We start from the raw sequence: 17,489 nt of genomic DNA on the forward strand, positions 1-17,489 counted from the left end.
TTGTGTGGGCCTTGGTTTGCTTGTTTCCCCTATTGTTCCACCCTAGGCAGTGATACAATTCCACAAACTCTCAGTGATGCCAGTATTAGCAGAGTGTACAACAAAAAGCACTGTGAATCATTTTACACTGAATAGATTGGGGCCTAAAATATTTTATTTTTAAAACGTTTTTGACTTTTTTTTCCTTTTAATTAATGGGAAGCATTTTCATCCCATCAGTTTGGTAGTGACAAGGGATTTATCAATGTAATTTCCACATTGCACTTTCTGTGTCCCTACATGTGGTGCTTTTGATATGATAAACCCTTGATGCATGCTTGTTGAGTTGATTTAATCTCCATACAGATTGTTCTTAAAAGGAGCACAAGTAAGTAACTTATACAAATGCAGTCTCCTGGATATTAAGATAAGCTCATTTATCTTTCTTATCCTGTTTTCTTACATCTAAGTAGACTCTATTTATTTCTATCTTTTCTATAGCAAAGAAGTGATGATGTGGAGTTGGGCTCTATAGACAGAGATATGTAGGAGCCAATAGGCAGTGAATATGTTCTTTAAATTGTTATAAGAACAAAATATGATTTTTAAAAAAAAATTAAGATTTACCATTGACTTTTTTTGTAAAACGGCACAAGGGAAAGAAGTAAGTCATATGTGTAATTTTGTCAGTCTGCCATTAATCAGCTGTCATATTTAAGTAAATATTTTAGCTTTTGAATGCTTTCATATTCTCATCTGTAAAATAAAATAATTCTCACCTTATTTATTTCACATTATTTTTAATAAATCTTAGCTTATATTGTGTTTTGAACACATATAGGGACTATGTAAGTTTTAAATATTCAGTATAATCAACACTTGGTGATATTCATTTAAATAAATAGAATTGATTCAACATGCAATTGAATGCAAGACTTTTCATAAAAACAAATCAACAACTCAAACAGATTTCCTACTGAGGTAATTTGGTCTAATTTTTGATAGAGAAACTGTTGTTGTATACAATGATTGAGTATAATTCATTATGAAATGTTGAATATTTTAACAGTGCTGCTTCTGTGTCACTGTCACCTGTGAAGCGTAGAGTTTGAAGGCCCATTGACACATGTTTCAATTAATTAACAATGATAGTAATGTTCAAGACAAAGTGAATGGAATCTTTGCTGTAAGTCCAGGTTTTTTTGTATGCTGGTCTAGTTTCATCCTGGCAGTTTAAAATATGAGGGAACTTTAAAAATATATATTATGAAAAAGCTGTACATTGATTTCATTTTTTTGCACCTGAATAAAGCAATAATTTAATTTGATTTGGAATTTTTGAAGTGCCCTCATATAACCTATAAGGCCACCACAAAACACATCAAACACCGGAGTAAGGGAAAGGATTTATTGGTGGAAACCCGACAGAGTGGAGGGAAGGGACAAAGAAGGAAAAGAGAAGGAGAGTGCAAGAGAGAGATCCAGAGAGAGAGATCAAGAGACAGAGAGATAGAGAGAGAAAGAGACAGAAAGATCAAGAGATGGAGAGAAAGAGAGCCACATATTCAGGGATAGGTCCTTTTAAAACTTTGCTGGGGGAGGGGGCGGGAAGGGAAGTTAGAAACAGCGAATCCCGTTAGGATGTAGGTAGAGCTGACACTGGTGGTTGGGCCATGTGGCCACCTGGCTTCCAGCAATGGTGGTGGGGGATAGAGCCAAAATGGTGTCAGGATGTAGATTGCACCATAGATAAGGCTGCATCATTTACTAACATTCCCCCCTTTTGTTTTTATGAAGCAGGAGTTGTGTGGGATTACATTAACCCAAAAAGTCCAGGAGGGCTAGAGGGATGATAATCTGTCTTCAGAGCTGATTCCTGTTGACATGGGGTGACGAGATACTCTTCGCTGGCAAAGGGTGATGTCTCAAGCCACTGTCTCCTGGGTGGGGAGCAGAGTATATCCTGGTAGCAGCATTTGGTTGACCATCTGGTTGCTGAAGGCCTTGATTCGTTCCATTATCAACTCCTGTAAACACTTAAGCAGACATAGTTGTATGAAGTCGGGGTGAGAATAGCAACTATTAATCCTGAGTGGCATTAACCAAGTAATGAGAATATTTCATAGAGGAGAGGAATAGGGATGTGGTCTCCGGACCCTTGTGAAGACTGTTTGATGGATGTGGTTTAAAGCTGATCCCAACCAAGGCTGGGAGAAAAGCCACTCATCTTTTGTGGGCAGAGGGGTTTGTCTGTGGAGAAAATCCTGAACAATCATACAATGTTAAGTGGGGAAGAGGACCATCATACAGCTCAGGAGTAGAGCCACTGGTGTTAGAGTAGACTATGATTCAAAGGAATGAGGCCCCAAGTGGACTAGACAGGATTTAGAACAAAGGACTGAGTCATTATTAGAGGAACTATGAAAGGTGCTGTCTAAGCCATGAATAAGTTCTCTGATTGAGAGGCAAATAGAAACTGACAGAAGTGGGCCTGATAATAATCAGGTGGGCTTTAAGGCCTTGCCAGTTATGAGGCCCAGACCTATCTGTGTCTTCACAGGGGGTACATCCTAAGAGAGGTGTGAACCTCCTTGGGGAAGGCACCCTGTTGACTTCCATTACCTAGCTGGGCTGGGAGGACAGCTGACCTGTTAAAAGCACCTGGCATCTCTAACAGGAAATTTACAGTTCTGCCTGCAATGTTACTGACCTTACTTAGCTGTCCCCTCAGCAGTGGTGGTGACTTTGGAAGCTGGGCCAAGTGAAAGGCTTTTCAGCTTGGAGCCAACAAGATCTGTGGCCCTGTCCTGGGCATCCTTTGACTCTGGGGCAGTTCCATTTCCAGTGATCCAACTCTTGGCTGGCAGAGCTGCAGGCCTCTTCATGAGCTGACTTCTGCTGAAGCCCTGGATTTTCACATGGAAAACCGATGCAGTGGACTGTCCTGTTGGGTCTCCTTGATGGCAGATCACTGTACAGAGCAGCCTTTAATAGGCCTACCACCTATCTTTACATTGTTTCTGATGCCTAGCTTTCTTTTCCTCTTGTTTTTTGTTAAAGCAGACAAGAAGATACAAGTCAAGGGGGTGCTCAAGTCCCATCTCTAATCTTTGTTGCCTACACTAGAAGACTTTAGTCACAAGCACATTATGATAGTGTTTTTTTCTGAGGCAGACGATGGCCGTGAGGAAAGCTGTGTCCTCACTTTAAAAGTTTCTCTTCCTTGTTTGGTCTGAAAGGGATACTTTGCCTGTTTACTGTACCCATGGTGAAGTAAATCTAGCTGTGAAATTATAATATCTCATTTTGGCTATGCTATTACAGAAAATGTTAGCCATCCCTTTTATAAGATCTAAAGATCAAATTGTACATCCTAGAGAGTCCTTCAGTATAGTCAGTTTCCACCTTAAAGAGAATAGAGAAATGAGGGGAAAAGTCAGGCTTGGAATAGAGATGCATTTATCTCATTTGCCTTTAATCAAATTAAATTAGCAGTTACATGTAAATGACTTAAGATGCTCATATTATATTATATCTCTATATGAATTCAAATAAAATTAAAATTGCATTCATTTAAAACAAGTACTAATTACTCATTGCTGTTTCATTGAGTACTGCTTACCCAGAAACCTGTCATAATAAATTGCAAAATAAGTTTGGCAAGTTATAAAGTAATATTTTAAAGGTAGTGAATTTCCTAGATTCAAAGAGAGAAATTTCTTCAAACTCAGTGTCTAGTTATAGCTGCTTTTTTTCCCCTAAGAACACCTTAGGCCCGTGATGTCATAGTCAATAGTCAGCCACTTGGGACTGCCTCTGAAACAGAAGTTCAGGCAGCAGGCAGCTGCCAGACAGTTCCCAAAGGAGACTGTGGGCCAATGGTTGATGCATAAAGAAGTCCACCAGGGTGGAGGTCAAAAGACCTAACTTTTCTGTCTGGCTTGCTCATAATAAAAGAGCCCTCAGAAGGGTGAGATATCTAATTTGTTTCTCTGTAATCAGGGAGCACAGGATGGGATTACCACTCCCTTGCTATAATTATGGTAAAACTGGAACAGGAGAGGGAGGTGCAAAGTTGGAAGATAAGAGCTGGCCCATGAAAGCATGGAGATGGCCATTCCCAAACTTATGGGAGGATCATTGACATGAAAGGGAAAGTAGACTTTAGACCAAGCCTGGTTCTAAGATAATGTTGGAATTCCTGGTGGGAGAGGCAGGTATAATGAGCCAATACAGTGAAGAGTTGGAGCCATGAATGTGGAAGGCAGAGGTTTAGGCTCAAGCCCTTGACCTCTAGTGGAAAGTTTGGAGGCCAGTAGGACCCAGGCTGAAGAGCAGGAAGTACAGATAGAAGGTTTAGATCAAAGATAGAAAAGGTTTGAGCATATAGGATCTCCTTCCATTTTCCCAATTGCTCACAGAAGTGATAAAGCTATCAGGGTAGGTATTTGAGGTCTAGAGACAATTTGAGAGGGACCATATTACTTAATTATAATGCAGGAAGAAAGAATCTCCTGTGGAGATCTGTAGAGTTGGATCAGCAGATATCAGGCATCCCTGAGATCCTGGTCATCCAAATGACAGATTATATGGAAACAGAGGGTTGAGTTGTCAACCTTACACCCACTGGAGCCCAGGGCTTAGCCTGTAGAAGGGAAACAGGAAGTTGAGTCATCACCCATACCCACTGTTGTCTGGACATAGAGTCTGTAGAGACTGAAAAGCCTTAGGGATGGGCCAGCACCTGGGCTTACTTGGTTAATCCTCCGCCTGTGGCACTGGTATCCCATATGGGTGCTGGATTCTAGTCCCAGTTGCTCCTCTTCCAGTCCAGCTCTCTACTGTGGCTCAGGAGTGCAGTGGAGGATGACCCATGTCCTTGGGCCCCTGCATCTGCATGGGAAACCAGGAGGAAGCACCTGGCTCCTGGCTTTGGATCTGCACAGTGCACCAGCCACAGTGGCCATTTGGGTTGTGAACCGATGGAAGGAAGACCTTTCCCTCTGTCTCTCATTGTCCAATTCTGCCTGTCAAATAAAAAAAAAAAATTTTAAAAAAGAAAAGCCTTAGGGAGTTGTGGTTGGTGCCTAGTACCAGGACTTTTACATGGGAGTAGAACCACAACTCGTAGAAGTCGCTGTGGGAATTTCCTGTTCCATCTTACCTCAGAATTTGGAAGGTCAGTATGTGGATGGAGATCACGGAGCATTAGGTGGTGTGGAAGGAGTTCCAAAGCTGTGTTTTGTGACTGGCAGAAATCCAGGACCACAAGGCAGCTCAGAGATCCTTGAAGGTTGAACAAAGTCACTTGGGGAGCCTGGATCCGAGTCATGACACCAATGTAAGGCCACCAAAAAACACACCAAACACTGGAGTAAGGGAAAGGGTTTATTTGGAGAAACCTGAAAGACCAGAGGGAAGGGGCAAGGAGGAAAAAGAGTGAGAAGGAGAGTGTAAGAGAGTGATCCAGAGAGAGAGAGATCAAGAGACAACTAGAGAGAAAGATAGATAGAGAGAGAGATCAGGAGATGGAAAGCCGCATGTTCAGAAACAGGTCCTTTTAAAACTTTGCTGGGGGAGTGGGGCGGGAAGGAAAGCAGAAGCAGCAAATCCCATTAGGATGCAGGTGGAGCTGACACTGGTGGTTGGGCCATGTGGCCACCTGGCTTCCAACAACGGCGGCAGGGGCTAGAGCCTAGGATGGTGTTGGGGTATAGATCTCACCATAGATAAGACTGCACCATTTTACTAACATAACCTGTACAATGCCATCTCACTAGTCCAAGTGATCAATTTCAGTTCACAATTGATCACACTGATAGGTCTAAGAGTCAGAGGGATCACACAGACAAGACTAGTGTCTGCTAATACTAACTGATAGAATCAAAAAGGGAGAGAATGATCCAACATGGGAAGCAGATACACAGTAGACTCATAGAATGGCAGATGTCCTAAATAGCACTCTGGCCTCAGTCGAATCTGGCTGAAGAGCCCATGAGAGTATTTTAGGCATGGAAAGCCAAGACACTCTGGAAAAAAAAAAAAAAAAAAAAAACCCACACTAAATGAAAGATCTCTGTGAGTGAGATCCCAGTGGAAAGAACGGGCCATCAAAGAAGGAGGTACCTTTCTCTGAAGGGAGGAGAGAACTTCCACTTTGACTATGACACTGTCGGAATAAGATCAAAGTCGGCAAACTCAAAAAGCTTCCATAGCCTTGGCAACTCATGACTAGAGCCTAGGGCGATCACTGATACCATAAACAAGAGTATCAAATTGTGAAGTCAACAACAGGAGTCACTGTGTACTTACTTCTCATGTGGGATCTGTCCTTAGTGTGTTGTCCAATGTGAAGTAATGCTATAACTAGTACTGAAACAGTATTTTACACTTTGTGTTTCTGGGTGGGTGCAAACTGATGAAATCTTTACTTAATATATACTAAATTGATCTTCTGTATATAAAGATAATTCAAAATGAATCTTGATGTGAATGGAGTGGGAGAGGGAGAGGGAGATGGGAGGGGTGCTAGAGGGAGAGAAATTATGGGGGGGGAGCCATTGCAATCCATAAACTGTACTTTGGAAATTTATATTTACTAAATAAAAGTTAAAAAAAAGTTTGCTATAATCATGACAAAAATTATTTATTTGTTCGAGGAGCAAGTTCCTGTTTGCTGGTTCACAGTGGGTGAGGCTGAACTGGGAGCCAGAAATGCAATTTCAGGTCTTTCATGTGAATGCCAGGAATCTGAATATTTGAGTCAATGCTGCTGCTTCCCAGGCACTGTTTTGGTTGGAAACTGGAATCAGGAGCCTGAACTGAGAATTGAATGCAACTATTCTGATATGGGACACCGGCCTGCCTGTAAACCAGTGTCTTCAACGCCATACTAATGCTTTTTAAAGGCAATGCAAGAATCAAAACAATTTTCTTTCTCCATTTGTCTAATAAAAGAGCAAAAAGATAAACTCAAAATTATTTTCCCTATTTATTGACCTTAACTAATCTTTGAGACAAAGTAGTGTTCTTTTTAGATCATCCAAAAGCATAATGTGAGATTTAAATTGCCAGTGTCCCTGTGTAGGAATTGCTAACACAAACTGAGGCCAAAATGAGCAAACAATGAACAACAGTTGCCTTCATATCTATTTGAAAGCAGTTACTCTGAACTTTAACAAGTAAAACTTGCAAAATTTGCATTTACATACGTAAGAAACTGTATCTAGCTTTCTAGATACAGGTAGCTCTTCCAGGTTCTGGGTTTATATTTTAGCTTGACATTTTCTTTACACCCTCACATTTTACATGGAATCCTGTGTAATTTCCTATCAGATTATTTCTCTAGTGTTACATATATTTAACTCTTTTAAAATGCTAGGACTTAGTGTCAGTGCATTCTCTAAAATAGTGGCCTGTTTTGTTTCCTTCTAAAAGAATATGAAGAATATATTCCTTCAAATATATATGCACCATGTTTAACCAGTTCTATGAATGTACATTAAAAAAAAACTTCTGTCACATATTGAAATTTAGAATTAACATTTAATTTATTGGAGTTTGTAGTCATTCCCACTGATTAGTTAGTCATATCAAAATATGTTGATTTGATTATTTTACTTAAAAGAACACTTAGAAATTAATAACTCTGCTCTTTCCATCTCCTAAAACTGTTCTTTGTAATTATATTTTGTGTGTTTGGTAGAATGTTTTAACAGTGCTTGACTTAGTTTGTTCTTATAGGAAACTTCACCACACACCTGGCATACCCTTAAAAGGATTTTGAGTCTGCCTTCTGTTGTTTAATAAACATTAAAAATTTACTTCAAAGAGGCCAATGTCTACTGGTTAAATCCCTAAGGATTTTGCAAGTTTCTTTGTATAAATTTTTAATATTTCTTATGATTATTGGTAGAATAGAAAAGGGATATTTCATGTTACAACAATTTTCAATGTAATCCCATCAACATAACTCCTTTTAAAGAGTATTTTTCATTTGTTTTGAAAACCAGAAAGAGAGAGAGGGAGAGATACCAAACTCCAATATGCTGGGGCAGGCACTGTCGGGTAGCAGGTTAAGCCACTGCCTGCAGTGCTGGCATCCCATATGGCGCTGGTTCAAGTCCCAGCTGCTCCATTTCTGATCCAGTTCTGCTATGGCCTGAGAAAGCAATGGAAGATGGCCCAAGTCCTTGGGCCCCTGCACCCATGTGGGAGACCCGGAAGAAGCTACTGGCTCCTGGCTTCCAATCAGCACAGCTCTGGCCATCTGGGGAAAGAACCAGCAGATGGAAGACTCTCTCTCTCTCTCTCTCTGCCTCTACCTCTCTGTAACTCTGTCTTTCAAATAAATAAAATAAATCCATAAAAACAAACACAAAATCTCCCATATGCTGGGTCACTTTCTAAATGTCCATAAGAACCAGGGCTGGGCCATGCAGAATTCAAGAGCTGGGAACTCAATCCAGGTGTCTCAGGTGGGTATTAGGGACCTGACTACTTGAGTCATCCCATATTGGTCACTAGAAGAAAGAGGAAATCAAGAGCAATCTGGGACTTTTAGCTGAGTTCTTCCATCTAAGGGTATAGGTGTCGTCAGACTGTCTTACAGCTCTACCACTTGCCTGCCCCGAATAGTTCCCTTTTAATTTAAACTTGTGTTTCAGTAGAGTGTATCTTTTTTCTAAGCATGCAACTATAGTTTTAAAAATTAAAATATGTAAAAGCAATTTTATTCCTTCTTTTTACTGTATTTGCTAGGAATCATAAAATATTGCTGAAAAATAATGGTGATAGACCATCTCTAATATCTGGTTTAAATTGACGTGGTTTTATTGTTCTGACATTTAGGACACCTTTTGTTGCTTTCTAAAACTGACATTGTTAAATTTATTCATTCAGAACTATTTGGTAAAGACTCTTTATTGGTCAAGTACAATGAAAAGCTTTGTAAATAAGTCTGGGAACCAAAAACAACTTACCAGGTGGATCATGAAAGCAAGGATAGAGGTATATGGAGATTTGTCCCATTAGGGTAGTGACGATGAGAGTCATTGATATGATTTTTGAGCAAAGAGGAGGAGGAGGAGAAAAGTTTATGGCCATGCATTCTAGGCTCAGGGGCTCTGCTCCATAAGAGAGAACCCAGAGTTTTTTCGTTTTTTTCATTGTGCCTTTTCTTAGAGTCCTTATAGGGACTTGCTGTTCAATGTGATCTAGTGTGATCTCAGAATTTTTAATGAGGGAGGAAAACTTGCACAAGGATATTGCAAACAGTTGGTAGGAAAAATGGAATTAAAAGATAGATTCATTTTGGTGGTAAAACTTTTTTTAAAATCCATGCATTGAAAGCCAGCCAATGAATCTGCTTACCTGTTGTGTTTCTGCAGAAATCTAGAAAAATCTGGCAATAGTAATGCCATGTTACGAACCTTAAAGACATCGAAGTCTTTCAGGTCCCTGAAAATGGCTGCAACAACAACAACAACAACAAAAAATCCATACATTGTTTTACTTATAATGTGTATTATCTGTGGACCTTTTGGAAACCTCAAGTGTATTTTTAAATTGAATAAAACTAAGTATTGATACTAATTTCCTGATATTTATCCAGGCTTGTCATTTTCAAATAAAGCCCTCTTGATAATGGCATAGTCTGGCACTTGCCAGATTTTTTAAGCTAACACTTTATTCACATTAATGGCCTTTGGTTCTTCATACTATTTATGGAAACCTTTGTTATTAAATTTTCCTTTAACAAAGTGAATTGGAGAGACTTTCATAATTCTTCCCTGGAGTCTTAAGGAATTAGATGTAACTCAGCATTACTCTTCTGTTCCTAATTTGTTGTCTTCATTAAATTACAACTTGTGTCAGTTGTGATGCTTAATTTTAACTTGCTTAATGAATTTTAAACTAATCAGTTGGCTACATAATAATAAGATAACAAAGTGAAGTAATGTCTGAATCATCTTAGAATTAAGATAGATGTTGAAATAGTATTTCTATAGTTATGTGAACTACCCAACAATAATTCTACTTAAAGTTTAACTTACCTAGGGTATGATTTTTCACAAACTTGTATTATATGAAATTTTGTTTTCTTGATACCTTTGAAAATGAAGGAGTGATTTTATGCTGTATCTTTAAATAATAAAATTGCAACAAACCTTTCAACATTCTTGCCTTGCCAAATTAAATGGCTCTTTCACATATTGAAACTGAACAGGGGGCCAGCATAATGTCACAGCAGATAAAGATGCTGCCTGCAATGCCTGCAACCCATATGGGCAACAGTTTTTGTCCTGGCTGATGCACTACTGTTCCAGCTCCCTACACAATGCCTGGGGAAGCAGAGGAATATGGTTCAAATACTTGGACCCTTGCACCACTGTGGGAAACCAGGATGAAGCTCCTGGCCTTGGCTTCGATCCGGCCCAACCACTGTCATTGCAGCCATTGAGGGAGTAAACCAGAAGATGGAAGATCTCTGTCTCTCTGTCTCTCCCTCTCTCTCTCTGTAACTCTGCCTTTCAAATAAATAAAATAAATTTTACAAAAGAAATTCAACATGTATTATTATGATATTGTGGTTATTGTAGCTGATATTTTTATTAGAGTTAAGATTTATTAGAACAGAGAATCAAACCTTTATTCTTAATTGGAACAAATATTTAGCAAAATACTCAAGCCATTGCATACATGGACAGCATTTAAGCAGAGGCATTAGGAATTCTGATTTGATATATAACCAGACCTTTTTTCTGTGACTTTCCATTTTAAATGGCATAATTTAGACTAGAAATACCTATATAAATGTTCTCATTACACTTCTTTAACTATGTATCTGCATCTATTTATACATATCAGGGTGCTTAAAAAGGTTGTGGAAGATTGATTGTTTTTGTACAATGTGGATTCTAGTCCCAGGTACTCATACCCTGAGTCAGCTCCCAGCTAATGGTTAGCAGCAGATAATTTCTCAAGTATTTGAATTCCTGCCACCTATATGTGTCTCTCTGTCACTCTGAATTTTAATAAGTAAATCTTCAAAAGGCTCATGGAAATACAAATTTAAAAGCTAGGTCTCTTATGCTGAAAAAATTTGGAAATATTACACATAGACTTTTAAAAATAATTTGTCATGGACTTTAAAGATTTATCATATGAATGAATTTAAAAAATTTGCATCAAAATAAACTTATCTCTTAATTTCATTTCCACACATTTTTTGAAGTCCTCTGGAGTTATTGCCAATTGCATTTTCTCTAGAATTAAACCAATAAATGTCTATTTAATTTTGATTTCCATTTTCCATTCCTATTGATTGCCATCACTGAGCTACTTTTGACCCTTCTGTATTACATTATCTGATTAGAATTCTCAATATTTTATTCAAATTTTAAAACCTGAGTGAAAATGAAAGAGATAGCTGGATTTTTTCATGGAGTCCTGATTCTGTAGGATTAATCCATTCATTATTATTCATGATCTAGAACCTATATTTTTCCAGTCTGACAATATTAGGCATTCAGCCATAGGAAGAAATCTGAAAAATAATTTAAAGCATTCTCTCTCTCTTATTCATTGAAAAGTTTAATATCCTTGTATTGATTAAGAAATGTGTGTATGTCAAATACTTGAAATTATGCTCACACAGAAGCATATTTATAAGTTGTCTTTTATTTAAAAAAATAAGTATCTCTGTGGGGTGATATTGTATAATATTTGATATTTTGAGTTTTTCTGTTATACTTTAATATTTAAAGTGCCGACTTAAAATTTTAAAAGAAAAGCAGTTGTCATTGTCTACTTTTTATTTATTCTCATTTGTTATTATGAGATGTACATAAGACTTTGTCTTTATCATTTAGCACTAGATATTCTGTACTGTACACTTACGTTGGAATATGTGTATTTGGGTGTTACATTTCACTCCCTTTATATAATTCATTTTCTCTCAAATTCCCAAGCCAGTTATATAATATTGATTATGTCAATCAGTGTTTTTAATTTAATGGCAAAAGCAAAGCAGGACCCAAATTCCAACTAAGGAAAAAAAAAAAAAAAAGAAACACTGAGTGGAATTTTCTTGTGTCTATAAACAATTTGGACAGAATCAGTACCTTTGCAGTATTACAGCTGTTCATGACATAAAATATCACTTCATTTACTTTAAAATCCGTTTTATGTTTTTTTTTTTTTGATAGTAAACACAAAACCGCTGACCTTTGTGTGTTAACATGATACCTATGCTCTTCTGTACAAAACTTGCTTAATAACTCCCTGGATAATGTAACACAAAAAACTATCTATAGTTTCTAAAGGGTTTTCTGTGCTTAACATTTCATAATCTCCTAAAAATGATCATTGCATTTCTTTTTTTGATTCTTGAACTTGTAATATGGACTGAAGAAACAGTAAAGAAAAAAAGAAGGTAGTGATTTGGGGGGATTGTTTCTGATCTCATAAAAGAAATCTTTCAGGGGGTGGCACCATGGCTCACTACGTTAATCCTCCGCCTGTAGCGCCAGCATCTCATATAGGTGCTGGGTTTTGGTCCCGGTTGCTCCTCTTCCAATCCAGCTCTCTGCTGTGGCCCGGGAAGGCAGTGGAGGATGGCCCATGTTCTTGGGCCCTGCACCCACATGGGAGACCAGGAGGAAGCACCTGGCTCCAGACTTCAGATTGGCGCAGTGCTGGCCATGGCAGCCATCTGTGGGGTGAGCCAAAGGAAGGAAGACCTTTCTCTCTGTTTCTCTCTCTCACTCTCTGTAACTCTGTCAAATAAATAAATAAAAAAACTTAAAAAAAAGAAATCTTTCAATAACTCAAAATAACAATTGAGTTTTTTTCTACATATACTTTATAATACAGAGAATTTTCAGTTATTCAATTTTCTAAGTTTTTATCATATATCTCTTTGCTTTTATAAAAATGATAATATTTCTATTTTTACTCTTTTAATGGTGACATGTATGTACATTATTCTTATTATTTTCTGTTTTTATCATCTACAGTGGGCCCCGCATTGTGGCCCAGTGGGTTTAGCCATTGCCTGAGACAATATGCACACCAAAATCTAGATTGTGCCACTTCCCATCCAGCTTCCTACTAATGTGTTTGGGAAGGCAGCAAAAGAGGGTCCAAGTGCTTGGGTCCCTGTCACGCATGTGAGTGGCCCTGATGGAGTTCCAGGCTTTGGCCTGGCCCAGTTCTGGTGATTACAGTCACTTGGGGGAGCAAAGCAGTACATGGAAAATCTCTCTCTCCCTCCCAACCATACCTGTAACTCTGACTTTGGAATCAGTCAATCAATCAATCTTTACCACCTGTAATAATCAGATATTATTGATGTAAAATACATTGTTTTTAAAGTGTATAATTTTTTTTAAAATATTTATTTATTTATTTATTTGAGAGGCAGAATTACAGAGAGAGGGACAGAGAGAGATGCCTTCGATCTGCTGGATCCCACCCAAAATGGCTACAATGGTCAGATCTGTGCCAATTCAAAGCCAGGAGCCAGAGGCTTCTTCCTGGTCTCCCATATGGGTGCAGGGGCCCAAGCACTTGAACTATTTTCCACTGTTTTCCCTGTCCATCAGCACAGAGATGGATTGGAAGTGAAACAGCCAGGCTTGAACCAATGCCCACCCATATGGGATGCTAGCACTATGGGCAGACTTAACCTACTACACTACAGCTCTAGCCCCTAATGTGTATAATTTGGTACATTTGAGTAACTGTGGAGTCACTAGCACAGTCAGGGTAATAAACAATCATCCACCTATCCCAGAAAGGTTGATTTTTTCCACTATAAAATTCTTCCTGCACCTTCCTTCCCCCCTTAGGAAAACACTAACATACTTGGTGACACTCTACGTTTGTTTGTATTTCTTACAATTTTACCTAATTGTATATAGATTGTAATTGTATAATAGTAACTATTTCATCTACCTACTTTAATTCAAAATGATTGATATTTTTTCACCTTGTAGCATGTCAATAGTTCAAGCTATATTCTTTATTATTGTTCAGTTATATTCTTTGAAAGAAATAGCTGAGTTTGCTTATACTTTAATAACTTTCTTTTTTCTAAAAAATAATGATTTAAATTTTTACTTAAAATTTTATTTATTTGTTTATTGATAAGGAGAGAGATAGACAGAGCTTCCGATACTGTTTCACTCCCGCACATGCCCACAACAGCTGAGGGAGGGCCAGACCAAAACCAATAGCTGGAAACTTAGTCCAGTTCTCCTAAATGGGTGGTAAGGACCCAACTCCTTGAGTCATCAGCATTGCCTTCCAGGGTGGCTTTATCAGGAAGCCAGAATCGGTGATGTAGCTCAGACTTGAACTCATGCACTCAGTATGGAATGGGGGTGTCCCAAGTAGTGGCTTAACCAATGAGCCAAACACCTATCCATATCTATTCATATTTTGGTGGAGATTGGGTTGTCTCCTGTTTTTGAGAATTACCAATATAGGTATTATTAGTCTTTATGAAAAGCATTAGGGTGGATGTGTGTTTATTTTTCCTGACAAATTTATAAAAATGAATTTACTAAATGATTTGGTTAGGTGTACACTTCAATTTTTTGAAACGGCTGTTTCCCAAGAGCCTATGTCACGTTTTATTTTCATTAGCAGTCTCTGAGTGTCCCAGTTCCTCTACAAGCTTATGAATACTTGGATGTTAAATATGTAGAAATTGTACATTCTAGTAGAATTGTAGTGGTCTCAATGTTGATTTAATTACTAAGTAATAATTCCCCACTGATGTAAGTTTTATGTTCTTTAGAGCTGTATGCACTTAAGAATTTTGCCCATGTTTTCTGTGTTCATTTGTTTACTATTAAACTTTGAAATTTGTTTATATGTGTTGGATATACCTTATTTATCAGATAAAGATATACAAATAGCGTCTCAGTATTTGTAGATCTCTTAGGAAGGACATTCACAGAACAATGGTAATATTTTGATGATTTCCATCTTAACAATTTATTTGTTTATGGGTTTGCTCTTGGTGTAATCATTAAGAAATTGTTTCCAATCCCAATATCATGATTTTCTTCTAAGTTAATTCTGGGCGTTTCATATTTTTGGTTTTAAATTTAGGTCTGATTTAGCTTGAAGTAGTATGAGTATATGGCATGTGGTATAGATCAAAGCTCTTTTGTTTTCTTTTTAATGAAAATATCCAATATCTCAGTACAAGTTCTTGAAAACACTGTACGTTTTGTACTTCTCTCATTTCTTTACACTTTTGTTGAAAATTAGTTCTTTATTTTTATGTTTGTTTCCAGATACGCATTTTGTTTCATCTGTCTATCCCTTTTGGTAATGTGTTAATGATGGCAGCTTTATTATATCTCTAGAAATAAATTGATGTTAGTTCAGCAGCTTTGCTCTTATGTCTTGAAGTTGATACATTTATCCATTTATCCCAAATTTCTTGAATATGCATATGTATTTTAGAATTGATTTGCCAATTTCTGCTGAAAATCTGCTGAGATTATCATTGAAATTTCATTAAATCTAAAGGCCAATTAAAGTAGAATGACATTAACAGTATTAAATTCTGTGACATGTATATTTAGGTCTTTTAAACTTACTTTTAGTAGATTTTGGTATACTGAGTTTTCATAAAGACTAATATATAAATATTCCATATTTTTATTCTTTTATATATATTTTGATATTTTTAATATTGGAAATTCTGATTGCTAGCATAAAAAAATTTACTATTTTTACATCTCTTCATCATGCTAAACCAACTATTATCATCTATTAATTCCACTAGTTGGATCTTTGAATTTTTGTTTTGTGTGTTGGTAGATTCCCCTTCATTTTCTATATAAACTATCAGGTCATCTGCAAATAAAGACAGCTTTGTCTCTTCCTTTCAAATCTGGATACCTATATTTTCTCTAAGTCAAAGGTCTTCAATCTTTCACTGTTCAGGATGATGTTGTCATTGATTTCATTTTACACTTGAGGAAATACCTTTCCTTTTTTACTTTTCTCAATATGTTCAACAGAAACAGATTTTAGATTTTATCAAATGTTTTGCTTCTGAGCTAGCTTAGCGTAATATAGTTAATTATGCTGGTTGGTTTCTTTTTTCTTTTTATTTATTTATTTATTTTTTTATTTTTTGACAGACAGAGTGGACAGTGAGAGAGAGAGACAGAGAGAAAGGTCTTCCTTTGCCGTTGGTTCACCCTCCAATGGCTGCTGTGGCCAGCGTGCTGAGGCCGGCGCACCACGCTAATCCGAAGGCAGGAGCCAGGTGCTTCTCCTGGTCACCCATGGGGTGCAGGGCCCAAGCACTTGGGCCATCCTCCACTGCACTCCTGGGCCACAGCAGAGAGCTGGAATGGAAGAGGGGCAACTGGGACAGAATCCGGCGCTCCGACCGGGACTAGAACCCGGTGTGCTGGCGCCGCAAGGCGGAGGATTAGCCTAGTGAGCCGCGGTGCCGGCCTGGTTGGTTTTCTAATACTATATCAACCTTATATTCTTTGATTAAATTCCATTTATCAAGAGGCATTATCTTTTAATTTTGCTTTTATTTATTTTTTATTAGCAATATTTATAGTATGTCCTTTGTCCTTGGCTTCCTTTGTGAGTGTTGAGTTATATTTATTTAAATACTCTTTTATCCTCATCCTTTTTGTCTTCTCCTTTCTGTAAGTTTTGTTTATTTTTTCATTGCCCTATAGGTTACTAAGGTTAATAGCCTCATCCCCTCTTTGATGTTCAATTTAGGTGAATTCTGTTGTTCTTCCCTCTTCTTCATAACCTCTATTCTTTCTCATTCCCGCTCTGATACTGAGCTAATACACAAAATTGTTTTATTTATGTTATTAGATTATTCAGCTCTATAATTTCCATTTGAAAAATTCCTACAAATGGTTATTTGGAGCATAAGCCAGTGGATAAACTATATCTATCCATGTATCTATGTATCTGTCTCTATATCTCTATTTCTCTCATCCTTCTGCCATTCAAATCTTTAAAAATATGATTTTCTTGGTTCTTAGTGTGACATGTAATTTTTGTTGTATCCCAGTCATTTTGTTTAATATGTTATGTGAATCAAGTTGTAAATTTAAGTTTTTTTTTTAAGCAGAAATTCACTATGTTTGGCAAACAGGTTTGTGGGTCATAATTCCGTTTACAATATATATTCTAGAGTCTACCTGGAGCTACTTTGGTTTGACTGAATAATCTTCTGTGTTGTGGGCTATCACTGTTCTCTGCTGATATTAATTGAGGTGGTAGAAAGAGCTTTTAAGACTGGGCTGCGTGGTCCACCAAGGAGGTAAAGAGATACTTCCTCTAACTTTGGCCAGGGGCATTGCCAGTTGGTAATTCCTGTGGAATGTTACTTCCTGCCTGTGGAAGAAGTAGGCGGATGAGGATGTTGGGTTAGGTTTCTCCTCACTGAAGCTCTCCAATGCCCTGTCCCTAGGTAGGGGACGATAGTCTCAGATCCTTGA

The 17,489-nt window shown here is 37.7% G+C and overlaps 1 protein-coding gene, 1 long non-coding RNA gene and 1 other non-coding gene across 8 annotated transcripts in view; 2 read left to right on the forward strand and 1 right to left on the reverse strand.

Moving 5' to 3' along the window:
* SNTG1 (syntrophin gamma 1) overlaps positions 1-17,489 on the forward strand; it is a 918,312-nt gene that overhangs the window by 660,494 nt on the left and 240,329 nt on the right. The window lies entirely within an intron of this gene.
* LOC149126189 (uncharacterized) lies at positions 1,557-5,638 on the reverse strand. The gene is made up of 3 exons (XR_016235635.1): positions 5,144-5,638; positions 4,734-5,006; positions 1,557-2,015 (listed from the first exon to the last, which is right to left on the reverse strand). It is a non-coding gene; the product is annotated as an uncharacterized LOC149126189 (long non-coding RNA).
* On the forward strand, positions 9,328-9,456 carry LOC127490869 (small nucleolar RNA SNORA33). Its single transcript, XR_007919259.3, has one exon. It is a non-coding gene; the product is annotated as a small nucleolar RNA SNORA33 (small nucleolar RNA).

Source organism: Oryctolagus cuniculus, chromosome 6, assembly GCF_051225735.1.
Source record: "Oryctolagus cuniculus isolate XC-2025 breed Fujian yellow rabbit chromosome 6, ASM5122573v1, whole genome shotgun sequence".
NCBI classification, from domain to species: domain Eukaryota; kingdom Metazoa; phylum Chordata; class Mammalia; order Lagomorpha; family Leporidae; genus Oryctolagus; species Oryctolagus cuniculus.